Source organism: Amblyomma americanum, chromosome 1 (genome assembly GCF_052857255.1).
Source record: "Amblyomma americanum isolate KBUSLIRL-KWMA chromosome 1, ASM5285725v1, whole genome shotgun sequence".
Taxonomy (NCBI): Eukaryota; Metazoa; Arthropoda; class Arachnida; order Ixodida; family Ixodidae; genus Amblyomma; species Amblyomma americanum.
The window spans coordinates 160,803,160-160,818,373 of NC_135497.1; the positions used below are offsets into that span (position 1 = coordinate 160,803,160).

The 15,214-nt window shown below is 49.0% G+C and overlaps 2 non-coding genes across 2 annotated transcripts; both read left to right on the forward strand.

Moving 5' to 3' along the window:
• The first annotated feature begins 13,367 nt into the window (after window positions 1–13,367).
• TRNAQ-UUG (transfer RNA glutamine (anticodon UUG)) lies at window positions 13,368–13,439 on the forward strand. The gene has a single exon. It is a non-coding gene; the product is annotated as a tRNA-Gln (tRNA).
• Window positions 13,440–13,483: 44 nt separating this feature from the next.
• Window positions 13,484–13,555, forward strand: TRNAQ-UUG (transfer RNA glutamine (anticodon UUG)). The gene has a single exon. It is a non-coding gene; the product is annotated as a tRNA-Gln (tRNA).
• Window positions 13,556–15,214: the final 1,659 nt, after the last annotated feature.

A 15,214-nucleotide genomic window follows, 5' to 3' on the forward strand; every position in this document is an offset into this window, starting at 1 on the left:
ACGTTCAGACATTGCTTGAGCATTGTAATGCGCCGACGCTGTGAGTTATGATGTCCGCCGCGCAGAGAACATGGTTAACTTCGGCCAACTGGGGTTCTTTAATGTGCAGAGAAACCTCAAGGGCGTTTCCGCATTTCGTCTGCATCAGAAATATTTCCTCCGCAGCCAGGAACAGAACCCGCGCTCCTGTGCTGCGTTGCGGAATTAACGCCTCCACCGAAAGAGCACAGGGACCGAAAGAAAACCAAGTGTGCATTTGCGACGTTTTAAGGGCTAGTGCAGTGCACTCTTAGCTACGCGACACGAAAATGGTTAGTGGAAATCCCTTTCTCCTGCCAAGCTAATGCTGGGCTGCTGTCACCCTCGAGGCAAGACTGGAGTGCACCATACTTGCGCCACTGTATCTAGTCTGCGATGTCGGCTGAGAGCAGTTGGCCACTTGTTCCTAAATTATGCCGTGCCACGAAATTCTGCATATTTGCTATAATGTTACCGGCATGTCTTACCATGCTTTGTGGCACCAAACTCTACAGCGGGTGGAAACTTGCCACGAGATCACCGACCGAAATTAATTTATCCGCTGCCATGGTAAGTACAGGGAACGCTGAGCACCTATAGATTGTTAAGTACCCGGAGCAGTGCACAAGAGAATAAACCTTAGCACCATTAATGCCGATGAATACGGTGCTTCCACTTGAATGAGGAGGCGCCTCCAAATTTCATAGTGGGAGGAGAGCATGTTTATTGATCGCATGATGTACTCCAGTCATCTGTGCGCAGTTTCTTGCGAGGGCTCGATGATGGAACGGCGTCTTTTTGTTCACAACAGGGCGGCCCCGAGGGCAGTGCGACAGCGCCGGGTGCGGGCCGCTTGCTTGGGTGCATGGCACACGTGGCTGCAGAGTGTCGTTTTCTAGGAAGCTTTATTGGACATGTCCTTTTTGTTAGATATTTTGGACACCCAGGAAATATACTGGGCACACCATTCGCCAACACTAGTGGTTTCTTGGGTGCATTTAAAAGTACCTTGCCATTGCACTCGGCGTATAACGATTTTGTATAGTATGCTCGGGAAAGTGCTTCGCGCCGACGTGGTCGCCCGGTTGCAGTATCCTATCTACTCTGGGGACTGCCTGGCACCAAATTACTAGGCGAGCAGAATCAGACGGAGCTATGAAGCGTGACACTGGGTCCGGACAGCTCTGTTAGTCCGATTGATTTGCATTTGGTACGAAGCACTGCCTACCGATAATTGCGTCTAGTCGGCTTCTGTACCCGAGTGGACTCCTCAGGCGTGCCACAGCAACGACATACACATATCAGCCACTATTGAATAAACCACGACGTCCTTCAACGGCTTCGGCCCGCGCCCCCACGCGCGTTTGCACAGCGATCACTGCGGCTAGTCCCAGACTGCGACCCAGAAAGATGCTTCTAGCAAACTTAGTTCGTGGGCACTGTGCCTACCACAACGTGGAAGCCAAGAACCTAGCTTCCACACCTTTTTATGCACTCTGGCAGCGCAAAAGACCGACAAACACAGCCTAAAACGGCGCCGACAGCCGTGCAAACCGCTTGGTCGCGTCCGCCGCTCCGCAAGCAAATGGCCACTAGGGACTCTAATGGCAACTAGTGTTCCGGTATATGCTCCCGCAGGTAGCATATGCTCACCGTGGGAACATATACAAGAACACCCTTTAAATCGGGCGGTGACTGAAGCCAGCGAGCCATGACTTATGAAAGTTTACTCTTATCTTGATTTTAGCCACCCATCAGATAACCTTCGCTTGGTTACTTCTACCTGCTTAAAATCTACTTTCCCTTCAATGTCCTTAAACCCCAATGCCTTGGATAAATCAGCCCCGCTGCTCTCCACTGTAGGGTGAAGCTCTTTACAGAAGCCCTTTAATGGCCACTGCTCCGCAGAGCCCCCGCACCGCAGAGGTCGGCGCGTGTACTAGAGGGCGAACATAATCTGTGCGCGCTCTCCGCCGCGGCGTGCATTCAGTGTAAACACCTAAAACATTCTTACTCCGTGATCTGGACTTAAAAACGAGCGAGCGTCTTCACTTTGAACCATCGGCAGCGACGGAACGCTGTAGACGCGTATCCGTTCCTCTTCTTGCAAGCTGGCAGTTAATATTTTTAATTTCACTCCGTTCCTAATCACTTCTACAGGCCTCTATTCGCTGTTGTGAGACTGCCTTGTATTGCTTTGCATTGCTCAATAGTATGGGGCCTGAAGTAGTCCTGAAAGAAATGCGCACGTATTCAGGGAAGATCACAGGGAAGACAACTGCAGCCTTGAGTTTTTCTCAGCTAATGTTTTCAAGAGACGACCAGTGGGGACAAAGCTATTGCGCAAGAGATCGCCGAGTATATATAACAGCGGCGACCCGATGTTTTGAATAATCTGGGAGCCGAGCACCCGCGATTTCCTCCCGTGAATGTGCAAGAGACGACCAGTGGGGACAAAGCTATTGCGGAAGAGATCGCCGAGTATAACAGCGGCGACCCGATGTTTCGAAGAACCCGCGAGCCGCGCACACCCGACACCCCTCCGGCGACTACCTCCCGCGAATGTGCAAGAGACGACCAGCGGTGCAAGGCTATTGCGGTAGAGATCGCTGAATATAACAACGATGACCCGATGACCACAAGGTGATGCTGACCAGCTTGGAGACAGCGGACGCACCTACATCTCGACGATGCGCTGTACCAACTGACCAGAATTCAGGCTGAAAGGGAAGGCCTCGGCGTAACGGCATCACCGCCACCAACGCTGCCACCACCTACATACAACGCAGCCCTACCAGAGGACGAGCGATGCTATCCTGGGGCAGCTCACGCAGGCATTTTCGACCGTGACACGCATTGATGGAGCGGACGGCTACGCAAACCGCGCCGCCAACCAATCAAGTGAGTCCTGACCCGTCAAACGCAATTCGGGAATTTGCAGGAGATGACACCCATATTGCGGCAGAAGAATGGCTGTCAGAATTCACGCAGTTCGCTGACCAGGCTAACTGGTCAGATTAATAAAAATATACTGTTACCCATTTCAATTTAAAAGGGCCGAAGAATGGCTCACATCAGCAACTGGATGTATCGCGACCTGGCCGCAATTCGCCGCTTCCTTCAAATCTGCGTCTGTCATCACGGAAATCATTCCTTATTAGTGGAGAAAACTGGCAGAGCGGGTACAACGTCGCGGCGAAGATGTCCTCAAGTATGTGCGTGAAAAAAGAAAGGATGTGCACTAAATTAAAGTTGGGCATCCTGGAAATCGTTGCCAAAACATTCAGGTGCTTGTGGTAAACAAAAATGAGCTTCGCACTGCGAGACCGGAGCTATGGAAGCGTTGACGAGCTACTTAAAGCCACAAGGTCATACGAGGAATTCGCTGAGAGCCGGAAAAGGCCGTTTTCTACAGCGCGAGGAACCGATATAGGAAATTCAACGCAGAGCGAATCTCACCAAGAGCTCGGAAAAACACGCAGAGCTCAACTTCACTGCGCCGATACACAGGCTGTCCAGGCTAACTTTAGCTAACGGTTTACTTATAAGATAAATTATTTGAGGTAGTACAGGCTATCTTTAGCTAACGGTTAACTTAGATAAATTATTTGAGGTAGGCCAGGGAAACCACTTACATACACCTATACCAACCGGCTTGCGCATCATGGGCAATTTTTGTTTTGCAATTAATTAACTAGCAATCCGCCTTTTTCACGACGCGACTGCGCATGCGCCCATCCCCTGGCGGCGGTGTCGCGAAACATATTGGAAGGGTCGCGCGCTCCACTCGAGACCGGCCGTGGAAGTGTAAACAAACCTGCTTCTTACTCGGAAGGAAGGAAGGAAAACGTTTATTGAGCTCTAGAGAGTAGGTGAGCAATTTGGTGGAGTCAGGTGTGTCGTCCGTTTTCTTAGCAATGGTCGTCTGCCCCTAGTCCAGGGCTCCGCTGGATGCCGCTGCCAGCTGTGCTCGCCGGATTAGCCCAGGTTGGACGTCCTGACGGTCGCTGGAGAGCATTCCTTCCCATTGCTCCGCACTCGGGTTTGGTATTTTTGGTGCCACCTCTATTTTCTGGCAGGCCCACATTATTTGATAGAGCGTGGGTGTTTCATGGCACCATGGGCATTTGTCTGTGTATTGTGTGGGTTGCATTTTGTTGAGTGTATTTAGATTCGGGTATGAGCCCGTCTGTACCAGCCTCCAGGCGACGGCGTCTTCCCTGGTGAGAGATTTATGTGGTGGGGGTACCGTTTCCTGCAGCCCTTGCAGTGGTTTAAGATTGCCGAGTAATCTCTAGGGACAGGTTCGGCTTCCTCGAGGTCGCTTGTGGAGGGAGCTCGGTAGAAAGTGTACCCTCGAGCTACCCTGTCGACCCCTTGGTTGCCTTCCACTCCCGCGTGTCCCGGCGTCCATACCATCGTATGTTTTATTGGTTCTTCTTCTGTGCTTTGTTTGGGTCAGTCCCCAGAGCGGAGTATGCGGAGCGCTTTGTGACCGGTTCTGCGTAACCTGAAGTTTCGGCATGCCGTTTGAGAGTCGGTTAGTATTGTTAAGGATAGCTTAGTCCGGTAGCCCTCCGCTGCCGCTAGAGCGACGGCCACTTCTTCAGCCTCGACTACCGTGTAGTCCCGTAGCGACGCGCTGATGATTTCCCGCATGTCCGAGTTTATCACAGCCGCTACCGCGTTGGGGTTGTTTTGTCCCGTCCTTCTGGGGTATGTGGCTGCGTCCACATACACCGTTGTTGTCTGGCGGGCTAGTGATTTTTGGATGTACACGGCTCTCGCCTTTCTCCGTTGTTCGTGTAGGTTGGGGTCCATGTTCTTGGGGAAGGGGGTCATTCTAATTGTGCCTCGTATGCCGTCCGGGATAGTCGCGGTTCACTGGATTTCTTGTATTTGTTCGTTGCATCCCAACTTCCGCAGAAGCTCCCTGCCAGACGCAGTCTGCTGTAGTCTCTGCATCTGGGCGACGTGTTGTGCCTCTCTCAGTTCTTCAAAGTTGTTATGAAGTCCTTGTGCTAAAAGCTTCTCTGTGGATGTGCATTGCGGTAGATGGAGTGCTGTTTTGAATGCTTTGCGTATAATCGCAGCAATCTGTTGGATTTCGCTTTTGATTGGGTTGTAGTATGGAGGACTGTAGGTGATTCGGCTGATCACCAGGCTCATGACCAGCTTTAGCGTGTCTTCTTCGCGCATGCCCGAGCGTTTATGCGAGGCGCGCGTGATCATGCGGGCAACTTGTAGGGTGGAAGCTTTGAGTAGAGCAAGTGCATGTGTACACCGTTGGTTTGATTGTATCCACATGCCCAAGATTCTTATGAGTGTCTTCTCTGGTATGGGTTTTCCCTCTAGGTAGACGTTGAGCCTAAGCTCGTCGCTGTTCGGGACTGTGCGGTTTTGTTTCCCTCTCCAGACTCTGAGCAGTTCTGATTTTTCGGTGGAGCATGCTAGCCCTCTCGCTTTTACGTAGTTCTCTACGCAGGTCGCGGCCTCTTGTAGTATTTCTTCCTTTTCTTTCAGTGAGCCCGTATTTGTCCAGATGGTGATGTCGTCGGCATACATGGCATGGTGTATTCCTTCGACTTCCTTAAGTTGTTTTGCAAGGCTGATCATTGCAACGTTAAAAAGAGTAGGTGAGATGACCGAGCCCTGGGGAGTTCCCTTGTTAGGGGTGTGGAACTTCTCCGAGCGGAGTTGTCCCAGCCCTATCGTCGCTGTTCTATCTGAGAGGAAAGCTTTGACGTAACCGAAGACCCTCCTGCCGCAGTTCAGATCGTCCAGGCCTGTCAGGATGGCTTCGTGGCTTACGTTGTCAAAAGCTCCTTTGATATCCAGTGCCATTATTACATTCTCTCCGTCCCTAGGGACGTTACTTAGAACTCCTTCTTTGATTTGTAGAAGTACGTCTTGGGTCGACAGCTTCGCCCTGAATCCGAACATACTGTGGGGATAGAGTTCGTGATCCTCCATGTATTTTGTAGCCTTAATGTTACCACTCTCTCGTACAGCTTGCCGAGGCACGATGTGAGGGAGATGGGCCTTAGGTTTTCGATTTGTAGCATTTACCCGGTTTTGGAATCATAACCACCTCTGCATGCTTCCAATCCTCGGGGACGGTCTCCGCTGCCCCGTGCTTGTTGAGGAGATCGGTTAATTCTGCGACTAGCTCGTCATTGAGGTTGCGGATGAGTGCGTTGTTGATTTTGTCCGCACCCGCTGCCGTATTCCTAGTTGTGCTTCAAATTGCTGCATAGACTTCTTCTCGTGTAATGTGTCTATCTAGGTCTGGATTTTCTTTCCCCTGATAATCTCTTGCATAGGTTCTCGGGTTTGTGTCCCCGAAGCACTTGATGCGCACTTTGTCCAGGAGTTCCTCATCGGTTCCTTCGAACTGGTGGATTAATCGGTATATTGCTTTATTTTTTTCTGCTTTGGTTTTTGTCGGATCGATGAGCGCTTTCAGGATATGCCATGTCCTAGCTGTGCTCAGAGTTCCGTTGAGGGAGTCACTGAATTGCTGCCAGTTCGTTTTCGCCAACTGTACTGCGTACTCCTCTGCTTTCGTTGTAATTTCTGCTATTTTAAGTTTGAGCTTCCTGTTGTGTTTCTGTTTCTTCCACCTCTTGATTAGACCACGTCTGGCTTCCCATAGCCTAAGGAGCCTGGCGTCTACTTCGGGTGTCTGTGTAGTTCTCTTGATCTATTTCGTGTGCTCATTTTGCCTTTGCTTGAGTATGTTTCCCCATTCTTCTATCGACTGAATCTCTCCTTTGATGAAGTGTTCGTCGCATGCTTCTCTAAAGGCGTTCCAGTCTGTGATTTTAGCCGTGCCTAGTTGCCGCTTTAGTCGGTCGGAGGCCACTTGGGTTTTGATTATGTAGTGGTCACTCCCCAGATTTTCCATCCGGAACTGTGTTGCGATGCTGGTCACTGCCCTTAATCGTGGATTTAAACCTATACGCATAGAAATGCAGCAGGCTCGTGACCGGGGGAGTTGCCGTCTACACCTGCTATATGGGCCTTAATAAAGTATCTGAAACCAGGAGCGGTTAGCGAGCGCTCTAAATTAAAGTAGGGCGCTGTAACCCGTGTCCCAAACGGTTCGCGTTATACAGTTTGGCAAAAATCTGAGGGAGGAATGCGAAAGCATGTGTTTTGAGGAAAGGACGCACTAGCTCTCAGATCTCGACATCTCGGTAGACACCTTACCGCGCCTTAAAGTATGCACATGAAGGTGCGTATGTCATTGGTACGAACCCCTGCCGCTAGCTAGCCTCGAACTTGACTAAAACATGTAAGCTATATGCAAAGAGAAATGCTATGACACCACCCAGAATTCTGTACGACGAACGGTTGATAAAAATTTTGGTGCATGTATTCGGGAATGCTGTCACCACATAGGAGTCCACCAGTCATGATATGGCGGGGATTTCATCTGCTCCAGCGATGTCTCTTGTTCAGTCCGATCCTGAATGCTTACGACGGACGCAATTTTGCTGTGTGCGCCGCTTTCTATCATTAAATAGTGATGATGTTACCGTTTTTGATTTTGTGAAACTGCACTAATTTCTAACTGCTTTTACTAATTAATGGTGTGACGGCATCATTCTTCACCATGGTACATAACACCATTAATTTATTGCTCGTTATCACTAAACTTTTACACATCATTGTGTGGACACATTTGGCGGGCAAGTTTTGCGTACACAACTGAGCCATATAATGCTTTCCAAGGAACTCTTTACTGCACGCGGTGGCGGAGTGGTTATGGCGCTCGGCTGCTGGCCCGAAAGACGCGTGTTCGATCCCGGCCGCGGCGGTCAAATTATGATGCAGGCGAAATTGTACAGGCCCGTGTAGTGTGCGACGTGAGTGCACGTTAAAGAACCCCAGGCGGTCGAAATTTCCGGATCCCTTCACTACGGCGTCCCTCATAGCCTGAGTCGCTTTGGTACGTTAAACACCTATAAACCTAATATCTTTACTGCACGATTTTTTGTTTCATGATAAAATAGTTTCAGGAGACGCAGGCCGCCGAAAGAATCACCATGTGCACATGGAAAATTGATACAGTGGTTTTGTTCAGTTTTTATTGACACAAAATAGGTATGCTGCATATTTGCAATAACATGAAATAAAAACAACACATTACAAAATGAACGCCGCTGTTGATTAGAATGAAATACAAATAATGAGTATTGAATCAGACACAACAAAAGCGTCATTTCGCCGTGTGGTACAAAAGAAAACAATTCCTCTTGTTTGTCGATGAGAGGTAAGTGCCACATTTCGAGCAGTAGCTCAAAGAGATTCCTGTGCATGTGGGAAACTTGCAAAGCTGCCTCTTCTGGCTCCAAAGGACCAAGTGATTAACCTGAAAACAGAAATGCAATTATTAGCATTGAAATGAGGCATGATGATTCAGAAATTATACCTGATCTACCTTGACATCCTGTGTTGGAGTGGGTGCTTGTTGGGTCATGTTCAGAAGAGATAACCTACGAACATGAGATTTATGGTTATGTTTAAAGGGTTTACCGTTCCAAAGCAACTTAGGCTATGAGGAACGCCATAGTGAAGGGCTCCGGAAAATTTCTATCACATGGGTTTATTTATGACAGCATCGCCAAACCGTATAAGACCAGTCCAGTGCGTTCACACGAACCAAACACGGGTTCCAAAAGGAAATAACAAATAATTTTCAGAGAAATAACAGCGCATATGCAAACCAGGCTTTCAGGTGCGCAGGTTTTTTATTTAAGGGTTGGGTGACGGTTTCATAATAATAATAATAATAATAATAATAATAATAATAATAATAATAATAATAATAATAATAATAATAATAATAATAATAATAATAATAATAATAATAATAATAATATAATAATAATAATAATAATTGGTTTTGGGGAAAAGGAAATGGCGCAGTATGTCTCATATATCGTTGGACACCTGAACCGCGAAGTAAGGGAAGGGATAAAGGAGGGAGTGAAAGACGAAAGGAAGAAGAGGTGCCGTAGTGGAGGGCTCCGGAATAATTTCGACCACCTGGGTATCTTTAACGTGCACTGACATAAAAGATACCCAGGTAGTCGAAATTATTCCGGAGCCCTCCACTACGGCACTTCTTCCTTTCATGATGACTCTGAAATTTGCATTCTATTTTTGTGTCCTTCGGTCTTCAGAGAAAAATATCTTGATGTGATTGGTGGCTGGGAGGGATAAATTTGTTTGCTTTGGTCTCAAAAATATTCGAATGGCACTACGGTGCGTTATCTTTACGTCTATCTTCCTCTACTGTGTGTTTTCGCTCTGGTTTCTTCGAACTCTTGATGTGCGCTCCTCCTGTCCGGGAGATCAGGTGCTAATGCCCCGCGCAAATTATTCAGGGCATGCAGCTGTCGTGGTAGTCACCGCGCCTATTTTAGCGCTTTCGGTATGCATCCTTGTTAATGCAGGCCCGTTCTTACGCGGGGTGCGTTGCTGCAGCCGTCGGGCATTCAGCGCGACACATTTGGCGATGCATACGACATGTGTTACATACGACTGAAATGCCCAATATGTAAAGGGAAGCAAACTCGGATTTTTTCGCTTTCCGAACGCTTCCCGGGACCGCCTTCGACGCAAAGCGTGGATAAAGGCAGTTTGCCGGCTCGACGATCGTGGCCGCCCTTGGGCACCGCCAAGCACGTCAAGACTGTGCGGGAATCACTTTGTGACACGTACGGACGAGGTACTGCGTTTAAATGCATGTGAAACCTATCACGAAAGGTTTTATTCAGGGCCAGGAAGGCCTCGAATGTCACTGCGGCATTTAGACTTCGTTCCGACGCTTTTTTTGTTTCTCAAGCAAGAAGGCCGAATGGGCAAGTGCTGTGAGCCGCTTTCAACGTGCGATGGAGCGTACAACGAAAAAGAAGCTACGAGAGCATTCACGCATGATGCTAAAATTTTGTCATAATCTCCTATGGAAATTTCCTTGTTTATGCCACTACACCCTGCCCAATCCCCCGGTGTGGGTATGTGCCATGTATTAAGAGGCAGAAGAAGAAGAAGGTGCGTTATGCGTGTGTTCGCATCATATCCATAATGAAGAGCGCCGCGTGGTATCGCCGGAATTACTCAATGTGCGCCCCACGCGCTCGTCATTATGGACGCGCTTGCTTGTTTAACCTATGTAGCGGTGTGCTGTGGAAAAATGAAGTGAAATTCTAGTAGAGCTGCCATGTTGCGAGTACGCTTGTGCTTGTTTATAGTTCGTGTAGCTATTCAGCAGCGCATGAACACGATTGCTTGTGAAAACTGTTGCCCCCAGTCGTTTTCTGTGCTACGGCGTGCACGATGTAGTATCCACCTTTCAATGGATGGCAGGCATATACAGCGGAACACGCCAACCTCACTGATCGGGGATATTTCATAGAACATTACGTTCTGAATGTAGCCTTCATCTCTGAAGCGGCGGCCCTTGCTCAGCTGGCGTTCGCATCGCATGCCGGTTGATCGGATATACTGAAGAATTTGCTCTTCGGTGGGCACAGCAGCCTACCTCGGACTTCGCACCGAGCCATCAGTCAATCCTAGAAATCATCCAGGTACCAGGTGCTGCCCAGGACACGCCATCGTTGACAGATTTCAACAAAACGTGCTCCGCAGCGGCACTCAGTCGGCAGATTTGGGCGCACAGTACCCTTCCAGCGTTGTACGCGAGGTGGCAGCACAGGAATATGAAAAATGCGTATTAAGATAAGTTTTCAAAATACGTAAATATTGACCTTAGACTGTAAATGGGAATAGCAAAGTTTGAGAGCACCTTCACAGAACACCGTTCTGTTTATTTGCGATATAGAAAGCCTCACGTGTATCTTTTTCTTCGAGCTATAAAGAAAGCCCGCGAAATACAAAAAATATCACGTGACAAGGGCATTCGCGAGCCACTATTGTTCTGCTTTAAATCCTGGCGCGCGAATGCGCTAGTCACGTGATTTTTTTTTGTTTGTGAACAGCCTTCTTAGTCGTCAACGCAAATGAATTTTATGAACGCCGTCGGCTCACTTGTTTGGTTTTTGAGGAAAGGGAATGACACAGTAACCGTCTCACATATCTCAGCGGACACCCGAACAGTGCCGTAAAGGAAGGGATAAAGGAGGGAGTGAAAGAAGAGAAAACTGAAAGTTGCAATTTGAGGAAAGGCGCGGCGCTATATATATATATATATATATATATATATATATATATATATATATATATATATATATATATATATATATATATATATATATATAGAGGCCCTCGCGAGGCGACACCTCCTCTCCCTCTACGCCGGTTGGCTTTGTTCACATATTCCACAACGTATGAATCACAGGCATAAACGTCCAGTATGACCTGTAGGTCCATATTTGATTTCAGCACCGAGGCTATCCAAGGATTGAACGGGTCGCGTCACTCTTACGCCTATTCTCTAGGCTAACGGCACGTTGTTCTTCGGTTTCTTGGGCCCGCCGCTGAAGTCTCTTGGTCGCATTCCATCGTTCATCACGGGCCGTCTTCAGTGAAACAGGACTCAGGTCTCCCCTCCGGCTGCTGTCGCTGCTGCTAGCGGTCAAGACACCGGACGTTAAACGTGCCTCTCTCGCGGAGGCATATTCACGGCGGCGTTTAGCCAGTCGTCCGGCGCGATGTTCGTCTGCTTCCTGAGCTATTCGTTTCCTCTTCATCTCGTTCCGATGTCGATTCCAGGCCTCCTCCAGCTTATCAGAATTGTCGCCGTCCATACAGTCGCCTCAACTGTGGTTGCGGCGCATGCCAGCTCTCCTTTTCAATCCTGTGACATCTTATCACGCATGCGACGCAGCTGTCGAAGCGAGCGGAGGCGAGCGCAACGACGAGGAATGCGGTGTCCCGTCCTACCAAACGGCGGCGGCGGCGAGGTGCGCGTTGTGACGTCCGTGCCTCGATGGAGTACCGCCACGGCGAAATCGCGTGTTTGCGGTCGAGTCCCCTCACCTCTTTCAATTCATTTCTGCTTTCTGCCTGATATCCTTTATTTCCGCTGCCCCGGCTCAGTTGCTTCAGTATCGATGGCAGATGCCGGGGCGAGGGAAATTTTTTTCCTTCCGTTTTACTATTATTTTAGTAAGAAACCACTACCCCCAAAATCACGAATAAACCTTTCGCGTTATAAAAATGACATGGGCATAGTCATGCAGTCGAATGGCCACAGGCTTTCGCCGAACATACTCAAGAAATTCCAAAGGGTCTCAATTTTTACCTCTCCGTTATCTTTCAACCTCTAGATAAATGTAAAACGCCGAGTTGTGCGAGCAGGCTAGCTGCCTTCTATTAACCATCGACGATCGATGGCTGTAGCGGCCGCCTTCTGTCACTGCAAAGCCATGCGTAGTTGCGTACAATATCTAACTCTTCTTTAAGTACACCCCCGGCGTTTACGGCGCAAAAAAAGAGTACCCGAAATAGTCCTTTTTTATTTATTAAAGTCCACTGCGTAAACAAGACAGCTTTTAATTACCCTTTCACAATGGAATTCGATGCGCAACTAAACTCGTGGCTGGAAATTTCTTTTCTCACGTTGGCCGTGTTCCATTTTTCGTCAGAGAGCAACAGCGCCGCTCTATGGCGCCGGTGGACTTTCGCTGCCGCGAACGCAACGCAGTGACATCTGCCGCCGCTCACAGTCACAACCGAACCGACATCCGCTTCCGGTGTATCGAAAAACCAGCTGTGTTCGCTGCGGCAGATTCTCACGCTTTTTATTATGACACAAACTCGGAATACGGACCGTGGACTCAGAATTCAGCGATCCTGCTTTATCCAGCGTAGATGTGCGTTTCTTTTTAGGTTTTTTTTTCGGATATGTTTTGACCGCTCATTAAGCTCCCGAAAGCATAAATTTCCCGTGTGCCGGCGTGGTCTAGTGGCTAGCATACCTGGCTTTCAGTCAGGAGACCCGGGTTCGAACCGCGGCGCCGGAGTTTGGTCTAATGGTGTAATAGTTAGCACTCTGGACTTTGAATCCAGCAATCCGAGATCGAATCTCGGTGGGACCAGGGTTTTTTTTCGTTCCGGGCGTCGAACGCCGGCGTCGGAGTTTGGTCTCGTGGTGTGATGCTTAGCACTCTGGACTTTAATCCAGCAATCCGAGTTCGAATCTCGGTGGGACCAGCGTTTTTTTTTTCGTTCCCGGGTTTGAACCCCGGCGTCGAAGTTTGGTCTCATGGTGTAATGCTTAGCACTCTGGACTTTGAATCCAGCAATCTGAGTTCCAATCTCGGTGGGACCAGCGTTTTTTTTTTCGTTCCCGGGTTCGAACCCCGGCGTCGGAGCTTGGTCTCATGGTGTAATGGTTAGCTCTCTGGACTTTGAATCCAGCTATCCGAGTTCGAATCTCGGTGGGACCAGAGTTTTTTTTCGTTAAGGGGTTCGAACCCCGGCGTCGGAGTTTGGTCTCATGGTGTAATGGTTAGCACTCTGGACTTTGAATCCAGCAATCCGAGTTCGAATCTCGGTGGCACCAGCGTGTTTTTTTTCGTTCTCCTTTTTTTGCCAGATTTAGGTTGTTTGAGCGAATGCTTTCCAAAATACATATAAATAGTGAATTCCAAACAGAAGAAAAATATCTTAAGAGCGAAACAGTCAGCCGAGGTGGAATTCAGCTTTGTAGCACTGCAGGGCGATGAAATGCGGCTCTTTTTTGAGCACAAAGCCAAAACTAATCACGTATGGCACGCAAGAAACCCGGTAGAAACGCAGCGTCCACTGATGACCTGTTGCAGTGCCTACGGTGCCCAAATGGGACCGCGCCGACTGCGTTTCGATGAGGGCGAAACGCTAAGAAGCCCGTGTGCTGTTCGATGTCAGTGCACGTTAAAGATCCCCAGGTGGACGAAATTACTTCCGCAGCCCTCCACAAGGGCACCTCTTTCCTCTTTCACTCCCTCTTTTATCCCTTCCCTTATGGCGCGGCTCAGGTGTCCACCGATATGTGAAACAGCTATAGTGCCATTTCCTTTCCCCAAAAACCAATGTTCGTGTTCATTTCTGGTCCTACAGTAAGCCGCAGCCTATGTCAACTGTCTACCACAAGCGGCCGCCGGGCGCATCCAGACCACGATGTAAGAATATGTTCAGGTGCTGACACTGTGCACGGTGGCGCGGCCAGATCTTGTTCGCTGCTTTTTGCGCTGCCCCGCCGCGGTGGCTCAGTGGTTAGGGCGCTCGACTACTGATCCGGAGTTCCCGGGTTCGAACCCGATCGCGGCGGCTGCGTTTTTATGGAGGAAAAACGCTAAGGCGCCCGTGTGCTGTGCGATGTCAGTGCACGTTAAAGATCCCCAGGTGGTCGAAATTATTCCGGAGCCCTCCACTACGGACCTATTTGTTGCTCTTTTCTTTCACTCCCTCCTTTATCCCTTCCCTTACGGCGCGGTTCAGGTGTCCAACGATATATGAGACAGATACTGCGCCATTTCCTTTCCACCAAAAAACCAATTATTATTATTATATTATTATTATTATTTTTTGCTTCTCTCGAACGCGAATAGATAGCGCCACACAATGAGGGTTTCTCTAGTCGCCGAGCTGCGGCGGCCGTTATGCAAATGTTTGGGCGCGTTCTCAGGTGTCCTAAAATCTGGCTATCGAAACGGATTCGCTCACCGGAAAACATGGACCTGTTGTCATCTCTTGATACCCGGGCGAAGCGGAATCTCCGCGCCGCTGCTGTTTCTCGCTTTACCACACACTTCCAGTCCACCACGCCACCGCTCGCGCCGTACACAGATATGGATAGAAAAGAGCACAAATCGACGCTGTCTGTGTACCATAACCGTATACGCACGCTTACGTACAGTCGCGGACCGAATAAAATGGACTAAGACTCCGGTTAAAAAGCGCGGGTCAGCGCCATCAAGTGGAAAAGCAGCCTGGTGTCGAGACCTATTCATGAGCATGCGCGCCTTATCTAACTCGCCGCCTCTGCCAACTGCTCACTTCTGCTCGGTACGATCTAATCGTAGCGAGTAGCACGAGATGTCGGCGCTTTAGGTGCCGCGTATGATGCGCTGTCGGAATGGCTTGCCACGTGCAATCGTTCTTCTGCTTTCCGCTTCCAGCTCTTGGTTCTGGTGACAACATTTATTATGTAACCATATATAGAGAGAGGTGTCGGGAGTGG